The sequence below is a fragment of the Ictalurus furcatus genome, chromosome 14, assembly GCF_023375685.1.
Source record: "Ictalurus furcatus strain D&B chromosome 14, Billie_1.0, whole genome shotgun sequence".
In the NCBI taxonomy this organism is placed as follows: domain Eukaryota; kingdom Metazoa; phylum Chordata; class Actinopteri; order Siluriformes; family Ictaluridae; genus Ictalurus; species Ictalurus furcatus.
Genome location: NC_071268.1, coordinates 26258740 through 26277978, shown reverse-complemented (window position 1 = coordinate 26277978; position 19239 = coordinate 26258740). Strand labels below are relative to the sequence as shown.

The window sequence follows — 19239 nt, the reverse complement described above, 5'->3', positions numbered from 1 at the left end:
ACAGAGAAAATATTTCCTCTGCGTTCATATATTTACTTCAGGTAAATGTTTATATTTGTTTTCAGGAGACATTTTAAAACTTTTAATGTAATTGCTTCTTTTGACCGGGAGATGTCGCTGGTGACGCGCCAATTTCATCCAGAGTCCTGCTGCTGTGATTGGCTGCAACTCCGCCGTTCGACTGCGTTATACTCTTGCCATGGAAACCTGAACGACAGCTCAACTGTCCAGTCATCGCTGTGGTTGTGAGTCTTCTGGCCAATCAGAGATCAAGGGGCGGGGCTTCAGAGCTGGCTGGGTCCTGAGTTTAAATGTCGGAGAGGGAAAGAGAGCAGAGCGAGTTTTACACCGGAGTCGTTCGGATGTTTGTGCTGTTCTGAGTTTACAGACAAACTGGAGGGAATATTTCACTTTTCAGTTAAAAAATATAGCAATAAGGAGTTAAAATATCACGATTAAGATTATAATATTCATCACAATTGTTGGAATCGATCATGGTGAGTGATTTGGTTTTTAATTCACTTACTTCCGGTTTCGCATCTAGTCTAAAAGTCTGTCTATAATTATTATAATTTATTATTGAATTATTATTTTTTATAATATATGAAGTGAACTATTGTGGGTTTATTTAATTTCAGTTATGAATAATATATTTTTTAAACACTTAATGCAACACTAGAAATTACTGCAACATTTTGTACTGTTGAAAGTGTAATGAATTTGTAATCGAATCAATTAAGACAATTTCCTGTTAAAGAAAACAGATCATTCTATAACTTAATTTCAAATGCAAATATTTGGTCATTTTCACATTTTACAGATCATCAATTGACTAATCCTCTGTTCCGTCTTTCAAAGATTTAAAAAGAAAGAAAGAAAAAAAAAATCAGTGTGGATACTTTTTTATTTTTTTTTCTCGTCCACATCAGATTATTTTCTCTCAACACGTTTATTTGGGATTTTTGTGGAATCCGAGCAGGACAGCACCACCGATGTTCGTAAGATAAACACACAGAATGAAACGAAGCGGCGAGAAGTGAGTAGCGAGGCTGGGGCTGATTTCTTTCTAGCCCAGACTGTAGATTTACACAGCCTATCAGTGACGGTCCTCTCAGGTGATCGCACAGACCGAGCGAAACACCTCCTAGATTTGATGTCCGTTTAGGCTGATCTTTATCAGACACATCAGTAGCACATCATCTGCAGAAGGGGTGGATTTAGTGATTTGGTGGCCCTGGACAAAATATAGGAATGGTCTCCTCATTTCAGTGTTTTAGCATTAATTTGAAAAATATATAGATCATTTGCATTTTTAGGGGGCTCTCGGCTTCCGGAGGCCCAAGGCGGTTGCCTGCGTTTGCCTAGTGTTAACTCCGCCCCTGATCAGCATGTTGAGAAGGCGAACGAGGTGGATTATTTACAGAATCATTCTGTTTTCCCCTAAATGCCTTTGAAGGAGAAACTAGCAGCAGATAGACTAAGCACACATCATCTAATCAAAGTACAAATCACGCAAAATGACAGAAGCTCAGTGGGGTTACAGCTTTTCTGTTGATCACGTTTACTATTCGGAGGAAACATGGAATGAAACCTGTAGAGCATTACAGACTTACAGTAACACTTAAAGTTCAAAATCAATAATGTAGCTGTTTATCTGCTTTGAAGTGTGTGTGTGTGTGTGTGTGTGTGTCCCACGTCATTCTTATTATGTCATCGATGAAACCTCGTGCTATAATGCGCTACTCGAGCTATTGATGGATATTATTTTAGCCTCCCGTCTGTTATCACTGTTCTCGTATTTAATTTCTTAAAGCCCGTGTCAGGTACCTTTCTCTTATAGGAAGGTGTTTATTTCCTCATCTAAAACTCATTTATTAAAAGCAAGCTTAAATCATGTCAGTTAGGAATGGGCGATATGGACTTAAAATTATATCACGGTATTTTCTGGTATTGATCGCGATAACGATATCGGTGACGATATAGTACCATGCGCCGCTGTTTTTGGCTGCAAGTGCGCCATACTTGTTTTCTCTCTGCACGTGAGCTGCGAACGGGTCGCAGACCATCGCACACGAACACATCATCAACTAGTCTTTATCGTTATTATCGCGGCAAGACCGATTCTTATCGTGGGGAGAATTTCTAGCGGTATATCGCAAACGAGAAGATATCGCCCCGTCCCTAATGTCAGTGCAGTTCTATGATCAGGTGGAAAGTTCACGAATAAAAAGCTGACATGACTCCAATCATTAAAAAAAAAAGAATCCAATAAAATAATGGCGCATAATTGGACCGTTATTTTGTAATATAAATAATGGTGAATGATCGGATTTTACTTACAAGAATAGATGTGTGCTATGATCGTTAAGGTGGTTTTTAATACTAAAAGAGGTTCCTGGCTGCAAAAAGGGTTCAAGTCTCTCAGAAGTGGCGTAGCGATTTACTGATGTGACGCGTGAGAGCCTCACTCGGCCTCGTGTCAGGATTTTTACAGCCTCGGAGATTTCAGTGACGTCCACCTGATCTTTTTTTTTTTTTTCAGCAAATAGTCCTCCTCAACCGTCATAAACCTGATTAATAGTGATCAATTAAGACGGACTGTGATTTCTGCGTTAATGAAATATTTTGTCTAATAACGAGATCATATTTAGGAAATTACACGATCCTCATACGCCTTCAAATGTCACTTTAATAATATTATTGGGTTTTTTATATATATATATATATGTATATATATAAGACACTACTAAAATGGCCTAAGTACATCTGGACATCACTAACCTTATTAAAAATGGCAGAATCTTTGAATACAATTATTTTTAATGTGATTTTAAATATAATGATAAAACACAAGTTGTGTTCGTATCGTTAATATAAATAGATCTGTTTGAATCTGGTTTCTTTTCTCATTCTGTGTCATTATTATAATCTGTACAGCAAATAAGCCATTTATAAAAAAAAAATGACATTTTGACATTAGTTACCACTGAATGTTACTAAAAGACGTTTAATTTACTATTAGATGTTTTTAGACACTAAAGAGTTGTTTTTCTTTTTTTTTTTTATGCCAAGAGTCCGGAGTTTAAAATGTTTAACCTACTACACTCCGAGAAACCGCTTATTTCTGGTAACCCAAAATATCTCCATCTTCGCGTCATCATATTGCAGCGTGTTGTTTTCCGTTTCTTTTAAAGAAGCTGGAGGGGTTTTAACAGCTGGATGAGTATCAGTGAGAAAATCGCTTTACAAATCCCTTCATTTGCTGCTACACAGCTCAGTAAAAGGTGACGCTGGTTGTTCTTGTTATCCACGCTGGTGGTCGTGAAGTATTTACCCATAGACCCCCACCACACACACACACACACACACACACCCCCCAATCCTCACCCTAACACTTCACTAGTGTACTGGAGTTTATTTGCTTGTAGTTGTGTGCAGTTTGGCGGAGATCAGTGGTGTTTGTGTCGCTGTTTTCAATGCGCAGAATTGCAGGACAAAAGGGACTGCCGAAGTGTTGAAGTGTTTTCCTCCTACCGTGAAGTAACCATGGAGACCAGAGACCCCCTTCATGACCTTTTGACGTCTCCAGCCGTGGTGCGTTGTTGACAGCTAGGAGGAGCCACTTCAGACGTTCAGAGGTCTCGCTCTGTTTAAGGTCTAAGGAAAAATAAAGAAAGGAATGAAAGTGCTAAGAGCTTGTTAATGCGATCAGTCACATGATTACTATCCAATTCTGATTTAATGCCTTGACTTGCCCTTACTGCCTCCCCAAATTAACATTTGTTACGTTACATTTCTTTATACCCCACAGCTGGGCCGGTTTTGATTGGTCAGAAGGGGTTGATTAATTTTCTATAGACTTCAAACCACAGTTAAACCTTAATAAATACATTATTATGTAGTAATGATTCAGTCATAGAGACCTGAATGACAGGCAACCTTCATAATTTACACATGGCGTACTTATTGGGGGTTTGAATCCCGTCTCCGCCCCGTGTGCGTGGAGTTTGCGTGTTCTCCCCGTGCTTCGGGGGTTTCCTCTGTGTACGCTGGTTTCCTCCCTAGTCCAAATATATGCGTTTTAGGCTGATTGGCATGTCTAAATTGTCTGTAGTGTGTTTGAATGTGAGTGTGCCCTGTGATGTTTTGGCACCCCGTCCAAGGTGTCCCCAGCCTTGTGCCCAGAGTTCTCTGGGATAGGCTCCAGGCTTCCCGGCGACCCTGGATAGGATAAGCGGTATGGAAAGTGGATGGATGGATGGATGGATGGATGGACGAATGGATGGATGGATTAATTATTTTCCTATTATAGCACACCCTGGCGTGTTTGATTCATTAAATATGGGGTGTTAAGTGGGGGATTAAAGGAATGGTTGGTTTCAGTGTAGGCTTTTTTGTGATTTTGTGACCTCGTGGGCTATTACACGTCTTGCTCTTGGAGTGATCTTTGTTAGTCGACCACAATGGTAACAACGGTCTTAAATTTCCTCCATTTGTACACAATCTGTCTGACGGTGGATTGGTGACGTCCAAACTCTTTAGAGATGGTTTTATAACCTTTTCCAGCCTGATGAGCATCAACAACTCATTTTCGGAGGTCTGAGAGATTCACATACTTTTGTCACTCACAGATATGTAATATTGGATCATTTTGCTCAATAAATAAATGACCAAGTATAATATTTTTTGCCTCATTTGTTTAACTGGGTTCTCTTTATCTACTATTAGGAAAATCTGATGATGTTTTAGGTCATTTATGCAGATATATAGAAAATTCTAAAGGGTTCACAAACTTTCAAGCACCTCTGTATAGAAAGCAACACAAGCACATACCGATCTCGGATTTGGACAAAACGCTGCCTTTATCAATGATCAGTCAGTCTTTATCTCAGAGACTTGTGAAGTCATGCACAAACATGGACAGCTGCCTATATTCAGGAAAACACGGTAAACGTGACGCTAGCCAGACACTCAAGGAGGTCTTCTTTAGACCTTTTGGCGCTCCTTAACGCTTTAGCATCGTCACCTTGAGGTAAATTGGAGCTATAAACCAGGACAGTCAGACGTCATAAACGCCGGGATGGTTAGTTGCAGGGGCGGACCGGTCTTCGGGAAGTTCAGGAGATTTCCATGACACTACCACTCAGAGACTCTGACTTGTGACTTGTTTCATCATTCTGATGAACATTTTCCTGTGTTTTTGGACACACGTAGACCAGACAGTGGTGGAGGACAGAGCAGAAAGGCGGTGTGGAGAGAAAGCTTTACTGGCAAATACGGCAACGTTTTCAAAAATAACAGCGTTGAGAAAGAAGGTACTCCGTTGCATAGCTAATATATGATAATATATATACCTCTGTACATAATATATTAAGCCTAGCTCAGTATCTAAGTGCCTTGTTTACGAGCATACTCTTGTAGGCTTGTAAATGGTTTGCACTTATATAGCACTTTTTTAACCTTAGTGGTTAAAAAGTAACACCATAGGATGTGTTAATTAATGAAGCGGTATTAAAACCATGCGATTTCCTTAACGTTCCGTTCTGCCGGAATGGACACCGACTTTTCGGACATTTTGAATTAGTATAAACAACTGAATTATTTTTATCTTCGCGAGTCTGTTATAAGATTACTCAGGACACTGTTGGGTTTCTGTGTGTAGAGTATCGTGACTCTGTGTTTAGCTGCTGGCGAACAGAGCGATGGGAAATTACACTGGTGCAGAGATGAAACGAAGAGCACGACTAAAGCGTTTTTGATAGTAAACCACTGTATACAACTACCACAATAAAATTATAACAATTATGCTTAGTAGGTGCGCACCGTGACTTAGTGGTTAGCATGTTGAAGAGTTGGGGGTTCGATTCCCGCGTCTGCCCTGTGTGTGCGGAGTTTGCATGTTCTCCCCGTGCTGCGGGGGTTTCCTCCGGGTACTCCGGTTTCCTCCCCCAGTCCAAAGACATGCATGGTAGGCTGATTGGCATGTCCAAAGTGTCCGTAGTGTATGAATGGGTGTGTGAGTGTGTATGTGATTGTGCCCTGCGATGGATTGGCTCCCCATCCAGGGTGTACCCCGCCTTATGCCCCATGCTCCTTGGGATAGGTTCCAGGTTCCCCATGACCCAGAATTGTAAGCGGTATAGAAGATGGATGGATGGATTGAAGCCTAGTAGGCTAGGTAAAAAAAATAAGAAATAAAAACTGCAAATTCATAAAGCCCTGAATGTCTACATTCATATGGGCTATTAAACACTACACTGTTAAATTCAATGCTGAGCACAAACAATTTTTGGCCTCTGGTAAAAAAAAAAAAAAAAAAAGAGTTAAAGGTCCTGAAGTGGTCTTGTATAATTGCTGATAATGCTACAAATAAATCGAACAAGTAGATTTCATCGTAGGATTTCATCGTAGGATTAGGTTTGCTAATATTTTATTTACTCTTATCTAGTTAGCAAGATAGAGAATTAGCGCGCTAGCTAATCAAACTAGCAAACAGAGTTTGAAGGAAGAAATATCATCACACAAGTGTGAGGTAGTTGATACACACTTCTAAGATGGGAAGAAAGTCAACAAGGGTGTGTTTAAAAAGACGCTGTAGATTTAATAGATCTAATGTGTTTAATAGATGCTGTGTCTTTATATGTTTGTCCAGGGTGTGTGTGTGTGCGCGCGCAATAGTGATGTGTCGTTCATTTGGAACGAATCTTTAATATGAACAAGTTGTCTCAGAGAGTGATTCGTTCATTATTGACCACGCATGCGCTGTAACATCCCCATAGGTTCTGTACCCATAGGTTCTGACTCGAAACGTGAACGAATCATTTCTGTTTCCGGAGAACAGACGTGACAAACGTGACGTGACAAAAGAAAGAACGACTCGGATCGGGACGTGAGGCGAACTAACAGACCGCATCGCCTGAAGACGCAGCTAAACTATAAATGAATCATTTCTGTTTGTCATAATTCAGCCTTGGTTGCATTAACCTATAGTTTATTTTTTATTCCAAATGTGATCGTTTGCATAAGTAAGTGCTAGATGTGTTGGGGAGTTTAATTTAACATGTAACATTTTAATTATACTCTGCTGAAATGAACGAAATGCCTCGAAAAAAAGATTCGTTCACTTTGCTGAACCAGCTTCAAAGATCCGAGTCAGTAAGATGAGCCGAACTTCCCATCACTATTGTGTGTCACATGACCGACGTAGCCCTTCCATAATCTTGCATTACTTTTATCAGTTCATATGTTAAATTTAAGTGTACGTTTATTAGATGATTGCTCGATGATTCACTACGTAGATATCACTGTATGCCTTAATTTGCTAATGTTTTATTTAGTAAGATTGAGAGCTAGCATGCTAAACACCCGAACTAGCAACTCGGTCTGGCAAATCGATCTCTTTTTAAGTAAGAAGACCATACACATTTCAACTTCAGGTTTTTTTTCCCTCCCCACTGGGCTCTGGATACACACTTCTAGGATGTGAGTAAAGTCAATAAGGGTGTGTTAAGAACTAGCTAACATCCTTGGTGACTTGTCGCTTTCTCATTTGTACGACACCATCAGGGAGCGTACGCTTTTCTGACGAACGCACGCGATCCCGCGATGAGTAAACTCCTTGTGGGAATACTACGTGAGCAGGAGTGTCAGTATGAAGCAGTATCACCTGTGTAGTTCATGTCCTCGGGGCTTTAATACAGCACAAAACTAGACATTATCACATTCCTCCTCTAAACACAGGGTTCTGCTACATCACTCCGTGTCCTTAACCAGTGTGGTAATTACTTCTAGGTTAAAACCACTGCTAAGATATATTACCAGTGCCGCTTACCATGTTGTGTATTTACTAGATTTACTAACAAATAGTACCTCGGAGTATCGGCCGATACCGAACACTGATCCGATCCTGATCCTCTTAATCACAGAGTGACTGTCTGTAATCCTCTGTTGGCAAATTATACCATCGAACATCCGAGACGCGATTGGTGACAAGTTGTGTCCTGTGTTCACGTGCAAGCTCTTACATTCCCGTCACTGTGTCAGTCGACACAACATGCAGCTCTTGGCACGAAATCAGTGAATCGGAAGACGTGTCAAATCTGATTTAGGTGCTGCACCGCAAAAAAACAACACCTTAGCATGTGGAAATACCGTGAATATAGTCACAATTATCCTATTTTTCCTATTATAAGATTACAATAAACCAAACGTATATAAACTATTAAACCAAGCCATTCGTACTCATTTCAAGCTTGAAATAGTCTTGTTCTATTGGTGGATCATTTTTTTTTTTAAACTCATTTTAAGCTTTTATTTCTAGAAAGAAGCAAAGTGATCTACCAATAGAAAGAGAAGACTACAAGCTTGTTTGTCACGCAAAAGAAATGGAAGAAAACTTATGAACTTATAAAGTTAACCATGATTTTATCTTATCCTGTCATCTCCAACCTCTCAGTGAAAATGTATAGCGATCTATGAAGGAAAACGAATGCTTGGAAGGAGAAAACGGAGCGTGTTAATGTCTCTGTTGAGTGTACGTAGCTAGTACGGTTAGCTTGCTTTGCTAATCTGTCAACGAAGCACAGCATGTAAATCACGCGACCAGTTTTTACACCGATTAGGGCATTATTTAATTTGTGTTTAACCAGTTAGCTTTAAAACCTACGCGATTCGGCCAAAAGTATGTGGACACCTGAACGTCTCGCCCCTATGTGGTTCTTCCCCAAACTGTTACCACAAAGTCTGAAGCACACAGTTGTATAGAACGTCTCAGTGTGCTGTAGCGTTACAATTTCCCTTCATGGAACTCAAACCTGTTCCAGCATGACGATGCCCCTTTGTACAAAGCGAGCTCCATGACATTATAAGAGCAAATGAGGAATAAATCATAACATAAGGGTGTGCTGTGTCAGGGGTGCAGAAATGTTTAGCCATGTAGTGTGTATATGACTAAACTGTACAGGTCACCCAGAAGTGACAGCAGCAGGAGTTGCTAATTACTTGTTTCTTGCTAATATGAATGTACGGTAAGCGATCATCTGACTACACCGAACACATGTAGCTGTGAATGTTTCATCCCAGTATATCGTGTGTAAATATAATGAGTGAGGATTCAAATGGACACCGTATCTACAAAAGCAGAAGTTTCCCCATGGTCCAGCGAATGTTATCTGATTCGATAGCTAAAAATGGCCCGTCACTGTTCCACACGGACCGCCCCGGATTTTAGCCATCCCAGATTGCACAGAGCCTCGTTTCACAGCTGAGGTGAAGGTACCAGATTAGGATTAGACAGGTTTTTCTCTCAGGACGTCACAAATACACACAATGACACACTGCTGCTGCTTTTAGATAATCTTATCTGTTGAGAAAGGCATCTGACATTGGAATTAAAGACCTGGAGGATAAGCCTGGCGTCCTGATCGTGAACGTTTGATCATTCTACACTTACACCGAACATTCAGTTTCTAAAACAAACAAGATATTGAGTAAGATATTGTTCCATGTGTGGTCTAGCAGTAGTCAGGGGACTCGGGAGTGTATGGAAATCGAGCCACTCTTTGCTCCAATCTCAGTTAGCTAAAAACACACATGATCCTAAAATAGACTGACCGCCATTGTTTGGGGAGAGACTTGCCATTAAGGCTATTTGCTTCAGTGTCTATTGTTCATTGAAAAGGTAAAAACAAACCCCGCTGTATTTTAACCGTACACTATTCAAACGTGGAGTCCGATGACATTTAATCAACCTCGACTGCTGTTTTTCTTCTCAGACTGCAAGGCTTGGTTGCAAATACGTCTTTGATACCTTTCTCCGAGCTCGTTCCTGCATCGCATAATCTCCTTTGTGGTCAAACAGGCTGTAATTCTGCACCCGCTCGGCAATGAGACTGTTTACGGCTTCAGACAAAGCCCGTATTATAGCTCTGATGTCGCGAAGATTTCTCTCTCAGAGCAGATTTGTAGGGCACATCCTGAGGTTAAGAGCCAAACGTCAGCACTTAAGAGCTGTTTTTTTTTTTTTTTTTTATAGCCTGATAAATGGCTGCTTTTCAGTGGTCAACAACACAGCTGTATGAGTCACCATCTCTAATGTGCTGCTGACTAAGGGTCATCAAAGTCTCTGACTGACTGACCGTCTGACTGATTCTCCGTTGTTGAGATGTGAATGTACGAGAATTTCATAAAACTGACATTTTGGGAACAAAATGTTTTATTTATCATAAACACAGTAACTACAAATGAATGTTATTAATATTTCAACACTACATACACTAATTAGTTACTCATAGATATGTAGCTGTAAAGGCAGGCTAGCTAGGTTAAACATTTCAGTTATCTATAATTATACTTATATAATATAACAAATAGCATTTATAGCTCTGATGGTATTTTAGTTGTAATCATTAATTCTATATATACTATAATATGCGTTTGCCTAGCTAAAGTTAGACCGTTTACTAGAATGTTTAGGTACTTTTCGAGAAAAATATTCTACTGTTTGAATTGAAGTGGAGTTAGAAACTAGCTTATTTTATATACTCGCATTTCTAGGTATACTTGGAAAGAAATATACTAGGTTTTTAAAAATGTATATATACTAGTATTTCTAAGTATTTCTGGAGAGAAGTATGTTAAAAAACATATAAACTCTTTATAAGATTTATAAGTATTTTTGGACAGAAATATACTAGTTTACTTTTGATATACTAACATTTCTATGAATACGTGGACAGAAGTCCACTAGTTTATTTTAGAAATACAGTACTAGCATTTGTGATTTTTTTATTTTTTTAATACTATTATTTTAATTTTACAGAAACATATTAATTTATTTTATATACTAGCATTTATAATTATTTTGGACAAAACTGTGCTAGTTTACTTTTGATATACTAGTATTTATAAGTATACTTGGAGAGAAATATACTAGTTTAATTTTTATATACTAGTATTTATAAGTATACTTGGATGAAAGTACACTAGTTTAATTTTGATATACTAGTATAAGTATACTTGGATGAAAGTACACTAGTTTAATTTCATATACTAGTATTTATAAGTATACTTGGATAAAAGTACACTAGTTTAATTTTGATATACTAGTATTTATAAGTATACTTGGATAAAAGTACACTAGTTTAATTTTGATATACTAGTATTTATAAGTATACTTGGATGAAAGTACACTAGTTTAATTTTTATAAGTATACTTGGATGAAAGTACACTAGTTTAATTTTTATATACTAGTATAAGTATACTTGGATGAAAGTACACTAGTTTAATTTTGATATACTAGTATTTATAAGTATACTTGGATGAAAGTACACTAGTTTAATTTTATATACTAGTATTTATAAGTATACTTGGATGAAAGTACACTAGTTTAATTTTATATACTAGTATTTATAAGTATACTTGGATGAAAGTACACTAGTTTAATTTTTATATACTAGTATAAGTATACTTGGATGAAAGTACACTAGTTTAATTTTGATATACTAGTATTTATAAGTATACTTGGATGAAAGTACACTAGTTTAATTTTATATACTAGTATTTATAAGTATACTTGGATGAAAGTACACTAGTTTAATTTTTATAAGTATACTTGGATGAAAGTACACTAGTTTAATTTTTATAAGTATACTTGGATGAAAGTACACTAGTTTAATTTTGATATACTAGTATTTATAAGTATACTTGGATAAAAGTACACTAGTTTAATTTTGATATACTAGTATTTATAAGTATACTTGGATGAAAGTACACTAGTTTAATTTTTATAAGTATACTTGGATGAAAGTACACTAGTTTAATTTTTATATACTAGTATAAGTATACTTGGATGAAAGTACACTAGTTTAATTTTGATATACTAGTATTTATAAGTATACTTGGATGAAAGTACACTAGTTTAATTTTATATACTAGTATTTATAAGTATACTTGGATGAAAGTACACTAGTTTAATTTTATATACTAGTATTTATAAGTATACTTGGATGAAAGTACACTAGTTTAATTTTTATATACTAGTATAAGTATACTTGGATGAAAGTACACTAGTTTAATTTTGATATACTAGTATTTATAAGTATACTTGGATGAAAGTACACTAGTTTAATTTTATATACTAGTATTTATAAGTATACTTGGATGAAAGTACACTAGTTTAATTTTTATAAGTATACTTGGATGAAAGTACACTAGTTTAATTTTTATATACTAGTATAAGTATACTTGGATGAAAGTACACTAGTTTAATTTTGATATACTTGTATTTATAAGTATACTTGGATGAAAGTACACTAGTTTAATTTTTATAAGTATACTTGGATGAAAGTACACTAGTTTAATTTTTATATACTAGTATTTATAAGTATACTTGGATGAAAGTACACTAGTTTAATTTTTACAAGTATACTTAGATGAAAGTACACTAGTTTAATTTTTATATACTAGTATTTATAAGTATACTTGGATGAAAGTACACTAGTTTAATTTTTATAAGTATACTTGGATGAAAGTACACTAGTTTAATTTTTATATACTAGTATAAGTATACTTGGATGAAAGTACACTAGTTTAATTTTTATAAGTATACTTGGATGAAAGTACACTAGTTTAATTTTTATAAGTATACTTGGATGAAAGTACACTAGTTTAATTTTTATATACTAGTATAAGTATACTTGGATGAAAGTACACTAGTTTAATTTTTATAAGTATACTTGGATGAAAGTACACTAGTTTAATTTTTATAAGTATACTTGGATGAAAGTACACTAGTTTAATTTTTATATACTAGTATTTATAAGTATACTTGGATGAAAGTACACTAGTTTAATTTTTACAAGTATACTTGGATGAAAGTACACTAGTTTAATTTTTATATACTAGTATTTATAAGTATACTTGGATGAAAGTACACTAGTTTAATTTTGATATACTTGTATTTATAAGTATACTTAGATGAAAGTACACTAGTTTAATTTTTGTATACTAGTATTTATAAGATTTTTGACAAAACTGCTAGTTTACTTGTTATAGACTAGAATAAGTATACTTGGAGAGAAATATACTAGTTTACTTTTGATATACTAGTATTTATAAGTATCCTCGGAGAGAAATATACTGGTTTACTTTTAATGTACTAATATCTTTAAGTATACTTGGAGAGAAATATACTAGTTTGCTTTAGATACACTATCATTTTTAAGTATCCTTGGAGTGTAGTACAATATATGCCGATTAAACCTTTAGTTTACTTTTAGATGGGCTAGTGAGCATTCATTTATGAAACGGATTTCTGAGTATACTAAATACTCAGATCTACGTTTATTTCTTTGAGAGAAATTACCTAGGTTACCTAAGTTCTACGGATTATATAATGTGCTCAGGAAATATTTTTTTTATCATGAATTTTAGCTAGGGTTTATTTTGATTTTGACATAGACAAATTTGTAGAACTTCTTTTGTTCACAGCAGATGATTTGAACTTGAACTGAAGCCAATAATAAAATTAATTTCCCATTTCCTCATACTTGGCTTTACTTTGTATCACAAATCACTGTCACGACCGCAAGATTGGACTAGCCGCTTCTTATCGCCGAGTTCTTTTATTTCAGTGCTCCAGGTCTACGTTATTTCTGAGGAACTCTTGGTGTTTTTCCAGGAGTTTCCTCAAGAGTATTGCATTTCTAAGTGTCAGGACGTCTCTTACATTGAGGACACGAGTCTGGCTCGGGGTGTTACATCTTTTCTTTGGTCAGGAACGTAAGATGGGGCAGGTTCAGACTCATCTGGCCCACCACATACATGCAGTCTTTCTTTCTTTTTCCCCCTTTCGTTGTTCCTCTTCATCCACTCCCTTAGGTTTCTCCATATTCTGATTATTCAGCTGGTTGAAAACTTATGGTGCAATGGAGAAGAGTCATTAAAGGGATTGAATTGGTGTGAAATTGAGCTAACGTAAACAGTTTGTTGGCAACAGGTAGAAGAAATCGATTAGTTTTCACTGTGTGTAATATCTAAAGGAAATAAATATGAAACAAGTAGGAAAGTCGAAGGTCAGGTTTAACTGTATAATAAGTCCGCTTGTTTTAACATGAGGAAAATGAACAATAGTGGAGGAATGACGTATCGACACTTTGTTATATTTTCCTGTTTGAATCTTCGGACAGGGTTGTACTTGATGCGTGCAGATGCGGAAGCTAGTTAAGCGTCAGCGTTCACATACTCACCTGCGTACCTTTTTTACACCTGGAGAACTACTCGTGATGTCCACTGGGAGCAGACCAGAGCCAGAACATGCATACGTCACCAGTGCTGGAATATCATCTCTGAACACTTCCTGTTGTGATTTCGCACAACAGGATAAACAGTGAAGATGGCACCTGATCCATCTCCCCTTACCTGCTGGAGGTCCAGGTGGAATGTGTTTCAGGCTGGATAAGTGTGTTTCGTGTTGTACAACATCGTGTGTGGGGGGGGAAAGAATGGGAAAAAATGTCAAATTTGCAGAATTTAGTTGATTCTTGTGGTTGTCAAGTTGCAAAATCAACTTTTAAACAGCACTTTAATAACAACACTCTCACCAGTTTTACGCTGGTGTTGTGGTTATTTTTGGGGGGGCATGCATAATCAACACACTATACACATGGCAGTCACCTTGCGCGCTTACTTGCACGCCTGGTTGGATTAACAGGTCCCTTCTGAAAACGTTTGTCAGGACTTGGCCTTAGCCAGCGCTAATGCCCTCTGAGTATTCAGTCCAATCTGATAATGCCGGTGACTGAAGGTGTTCCAGGAGGTGTGAATGGCCTTCCTTGGCACGACGAGCCTCACTTTCGCAAAGAGACAGAAGGAGACGAAGAGCGTTTTTCCCACTCCATATTCATAATCATATCACTTTTTTTTTTTTTAAAGGTTTCTGGACTATGTTTTTAGCTAGGGCTGCACAATACAATATATCTTTTTAAATCAGTACCGCTATATTGCAATTCTGATACTGGAGCGGTTTACTGAACCGCTGATTCCACTGACGAGCGTTTATATCTGGAAGAATCGCAACACTTTTCCTGATTCAACACAAAGGTTTGATAGGACACGAAACCGTGTCCTATCAAGGGTTTCGTATCGTGTGTCTCAAGTCCCCAGAAAATTCAGTTTAAAATGATGTGTTAAAAATGGCATCGTAACTGTGTTGGAAATGTTATGTAGGCTTTACGTGGGGGGAAAAAAACAAAAAAAAAAAACATGGTGAAGAACTAACTAATTTCACAAAAGAGGCCGTTTGACTGACAGTGCAAATGACCAGCCATGTTTATCTGCCACTAACCAGTTTAAACGAAACTCTCAGAAGACGGGATGTCATGGACTCTTTACGCTTTTTATGATTTTGAATCGATCCAAACACGTATCAGGGTCACAGCAAGGTCAAATATCTGAAATAGTTTTTCTTCCATAGCTTTCTTCCTGCTGAGGCGTTCAAATTAGCAAGAAGAAGGACTAGACTTGTCGGCAAGCGGATGCATCTCCGTCAGCGCCGTTGGCATGGAGTTCTACTCGTTTCAATCCAGTGATGTGTATCTTGTTCTGAAAGAAGCTCATTGTGTTGCAGCATTTGTACCAGCGCACATAAGTATGTATCAACAGACATGTGGAGAGCCAATCAGATTCCAGCCTTGAAGATTCTGAAGCTTGTGGCCAGAAAAGTGTACACAAAACTACATATTGTGTGATGCTCTGTCCAGAAATCAGGAACAAGCTCTAGTTCTAGATCTTCTTCTAGGGTACTGTTAGATCCAGGTGGTACATCCTGTTCCGGCTTCCTGCCTTGTAGTACTTTGTGCAGTGGAAAAACTTCCCGAGAGAACAGGACTGCCTTTCTGTTTACACTGCTGTTTAGAATGAAGTGCTTTCCACCAGCATTGTGTCATTCGATCCTGTGGATGAACAAACACGACTGAGTGCGAGAGGATGAGATCACGGGCGTTGCAGAACGACATCTTCGCACGGAAGGTTTTACAGCGCTAACGATTATAGTACGTAATACGTTTACAAAGCCGTTTTCTCGAAATAGTGCTCACTTTAGGTGCAGAATTACAAAGCGCCGGAAAAAAACGCCTGAATACGCAAAACAAAAGCCATGTTTCACATATATAATGCATATAATCCCGCATCCACGAACAAGGGGAACAGGTCCTGCCACACCGGCGTATATAATGGCGTGCTTTCTAAACAAAGGGGCCGAGAAAGTTAGATAAGAGTAATCCGAGACACTTGTCGGCACAGGGAAGTTTCTCAGGGAATTTTTCCAAGCCGAGGGCGACGGTAGCTCTCTGAGATCAGTGCGAGAGCAGAACGTTTAGAGGCTGGTGTTCGGAAACAGTGCTGAAGCAGGAGAGGAGCAGGTGTAAGGAGACGAGAGAGAGAGAGAGAGAGAGAAGCAGGAGGTCGGAGTCAGACAGACGACACATCCGCTTCAGGTAAACACGCTGTCTCATATTCAGCTTTAAAATGAAAAAATTTTCAATCAACAAATATGAGCTAATGCTAATGGGAACTTAATGTATAAAGCTCTTTTTATACAACCTTTGTATCTAAAAAAAAAAATATTGTGCACGTAATGATCTGATTAAATAATCCAGGAGGAAAATATATATTATCACGATATAATTAATATTAATTGTGATGCCACGTTTTGTGTTAAAGCTGTTTCGCTCCTTTATTTAAGGATAAGTAGGAACGTGAATACTTTACACTTTAAGTAAGGAAATGTCTGCATATCTCTTAAGTCCTGTACAAGTCATGTGTTGGTTTGTTGGAGTGTACAGAGCTCCTGAAGTCTTATTTATTTACTCCCTTGAGGTTCACTTCCAAAGCAGAGAGAATGGACGTGAGGTTGTTTCGGGAAACTGATTTGCAATTGAAATGAGTTTGACGAACGCTGTGTCTCTGACACGGATGCCAGACCACAGCGTGAGGCTTGTTTACTTGTTCGCGTAAATGATCTGAACGCATGTGGCGTGTGAGTCAGGGGTCACGAGCACGAGTGTACAAACGTGTACTGTAAGGAATCCCCTGAAATTCAAGTGTTGTTAATGTGACAGTTAAACAAGCTTAACGTCACTGAGGCACAGTGTGTGTGTATCTGGCAACGTGACCTTTCTCAAAGTTTTTTTGTGAACTTTTGTGAAATTTGTGCCTTTTTTTGTGGAAAACTAGTTGAATTGGCGAAATCGCAATCGTACGGAATTGTCTTTCGCAGTGATGTTTGTTGGTAAATGAAACCTTTTAGCTGTACTCATGTTGGACGTACGTTTAGGGTTAAAAATGCCTTAACAGAAAATGATTAAAAATGTAAAAATTTGATTTGTTTAGTCATATTAATGATTAGCGTTAGCATTAGTATAACAGGTAGTTTATATGAGTGTAAGAGCCAATCTGGCTGCTTTAGTTCCTCTCTGCGGTGCTTATCTCAGCTGTACTGCTCGTATTAATGATTACCTCAGCTGTAATGTGAGGAATGCCATTTTTTTCCCCCTCACTTATCTCACTGTCTACCCATAAAGAATGCACCTCTCCACTCTGCTTTCCAGACCCAGTGGGAAAGAGAGACAGACATTTACTTATTTCTGTAAGACTTTGAGTTTCAGTTCTTACAAACATTAGCTAAGCTAGATAATCAGATGTTGTGAGATTTGTATGAAGGGTGATGTGGTTGGCTCTCGTTAGTAAACGTGAATTTACATCGGAAATGGCAACCCCTGACCTGAACTTTTAATACGTGTATCTTTTCATAGGACTTGAGTTGTGTGTATTTAGACGAGATTTCGAGAGACCACTCTGGGACTTTAGCCTGCAGGGAAGGTAAAGTGCCTTTCGGAAAAAGAGCTTAGACCAGCATTGGGAGTTTGCTTGACTGAAGATATTACGAGCTGAATGGTTGGGAGTTTGCTTGACTGAACATATCGAGACCTGATTGGTTGGGAGTTTGTTTAACTGAACATATTGAGACCTGATTGGTTGGGAGTTTGCTTGACTGAACATATTGAGACCTGATTGGTTGGGAGTTTGCTTGACTGAACATATCGAGACCTGATTGGTTGGGAGTTTGCTTGACTGAAGATATTACGAGCTGAATGGTTGGGAGTTTGCTTGACTGAACATATCAAGACCTGATTGGTTGGGAGTTTGACTGAACATATCGAGATCTGATTGGTTGGGAGTTTGCTTGACTGAACATATCGAGACCTGATTGGTTGGGAGTTTGTTTGACTGAACATAACGAGACCTGATTGGTTGGGAGTTTGCTTGACTGAAGATATTATGAGCTGATTGGTTGGGAGTTTGCTTGACTGAAGATATTACAAGCTGATTGGTTGGGAGTTTGCTTGACTGAACATATCGAGACCTGATTGGTTGGGAGTTTGCTTGACTGAACATATCGAGACCTGATTGGTTGGGAGTTTGCTCGTCTGAACATATCGAGACCTGATTGGTCGGGAGTTTGCTTGACTGAACATATCGAGACCCGAGTCTGCATCTAAATATACTGTCCATTCTATTTCCATTAATACTGCACAACATACATCTGTCTTATTATTATTTTTGGACGTGCATAATCAATGCGCTGAATAGATGCAGGATACAAGTACACCCCAGGCCTTACTGAGAAGCATGAACGCGTGGTTTGTAGGCTTTGTTCAGGACAAAGTCTGACCGGATGAAACCCAGAATGATTGATAGTGTGATGAAGTTTCAAAGCCTTATCCATTTAAACTTCCAAGAGCCGTCCACAGATCCAGACTCGCATTCTCTCTGTCGTACCTGCACACCGTCCCTTTTTCCTTTTAGATTTATGAGTTTAGAGTCCTGTGCCTGAGATCCGTGATCATTACTCCTGGCAGGTCAGTTATCAGTTATTCGCGCCTTCTCAGTTATCTTAATAGCAGAGATATTTGAAGAGCAATGATATAGTCATTAACAGACGCTGAGCGCGTGTGTGTGTGTGTGTGTGTGTGTGCTTTTCTCATATATGCCTTAAATCAGTTTTCTGTTTAAACACGATATACTAGGCATGCAGTGTGTAAACACGGGTGTCTGGAAAACTTACTCGAAAACACGGTCCATTTCATCAGACTCGATGTGCGCAGTGAGGGATGTGCCGTGTAGCTGCCAGAGCTTCACTTTGCTAAAGTGTGAGATGATGTAGAGGGATAAGAGCTCTC

General features: G+C 38.0%; 1 protein-coding gene across 3 annotated transcripts in view; it reads left to right on the top strand.

Moving 5' to 3' along the window:
• The first annotated feature begins 85 nt into the window (after positions 1-85).
• The window catches only part of n4bp3 (NEDD4 binding protein 3), a 36171-nt gene continuing 17017 nt past the window's right edge, over positions 86-19239 (top strand). The window contains exon 1 of one of the 3 annotated variants that reach the window (XM_053641556.1): positions 86-497. The gene's annotated coding sequence lies outside the window, so the exon portion shown is untranslated. Of the gene's footprint in view, positions 498-4719; positions 5316-15244; positions 16495-19239 lie in introns of those variants that run through there. The other 2 variants (XM_053641557.1, XM_053641555.1) reach the window with 2 other exon arrangements.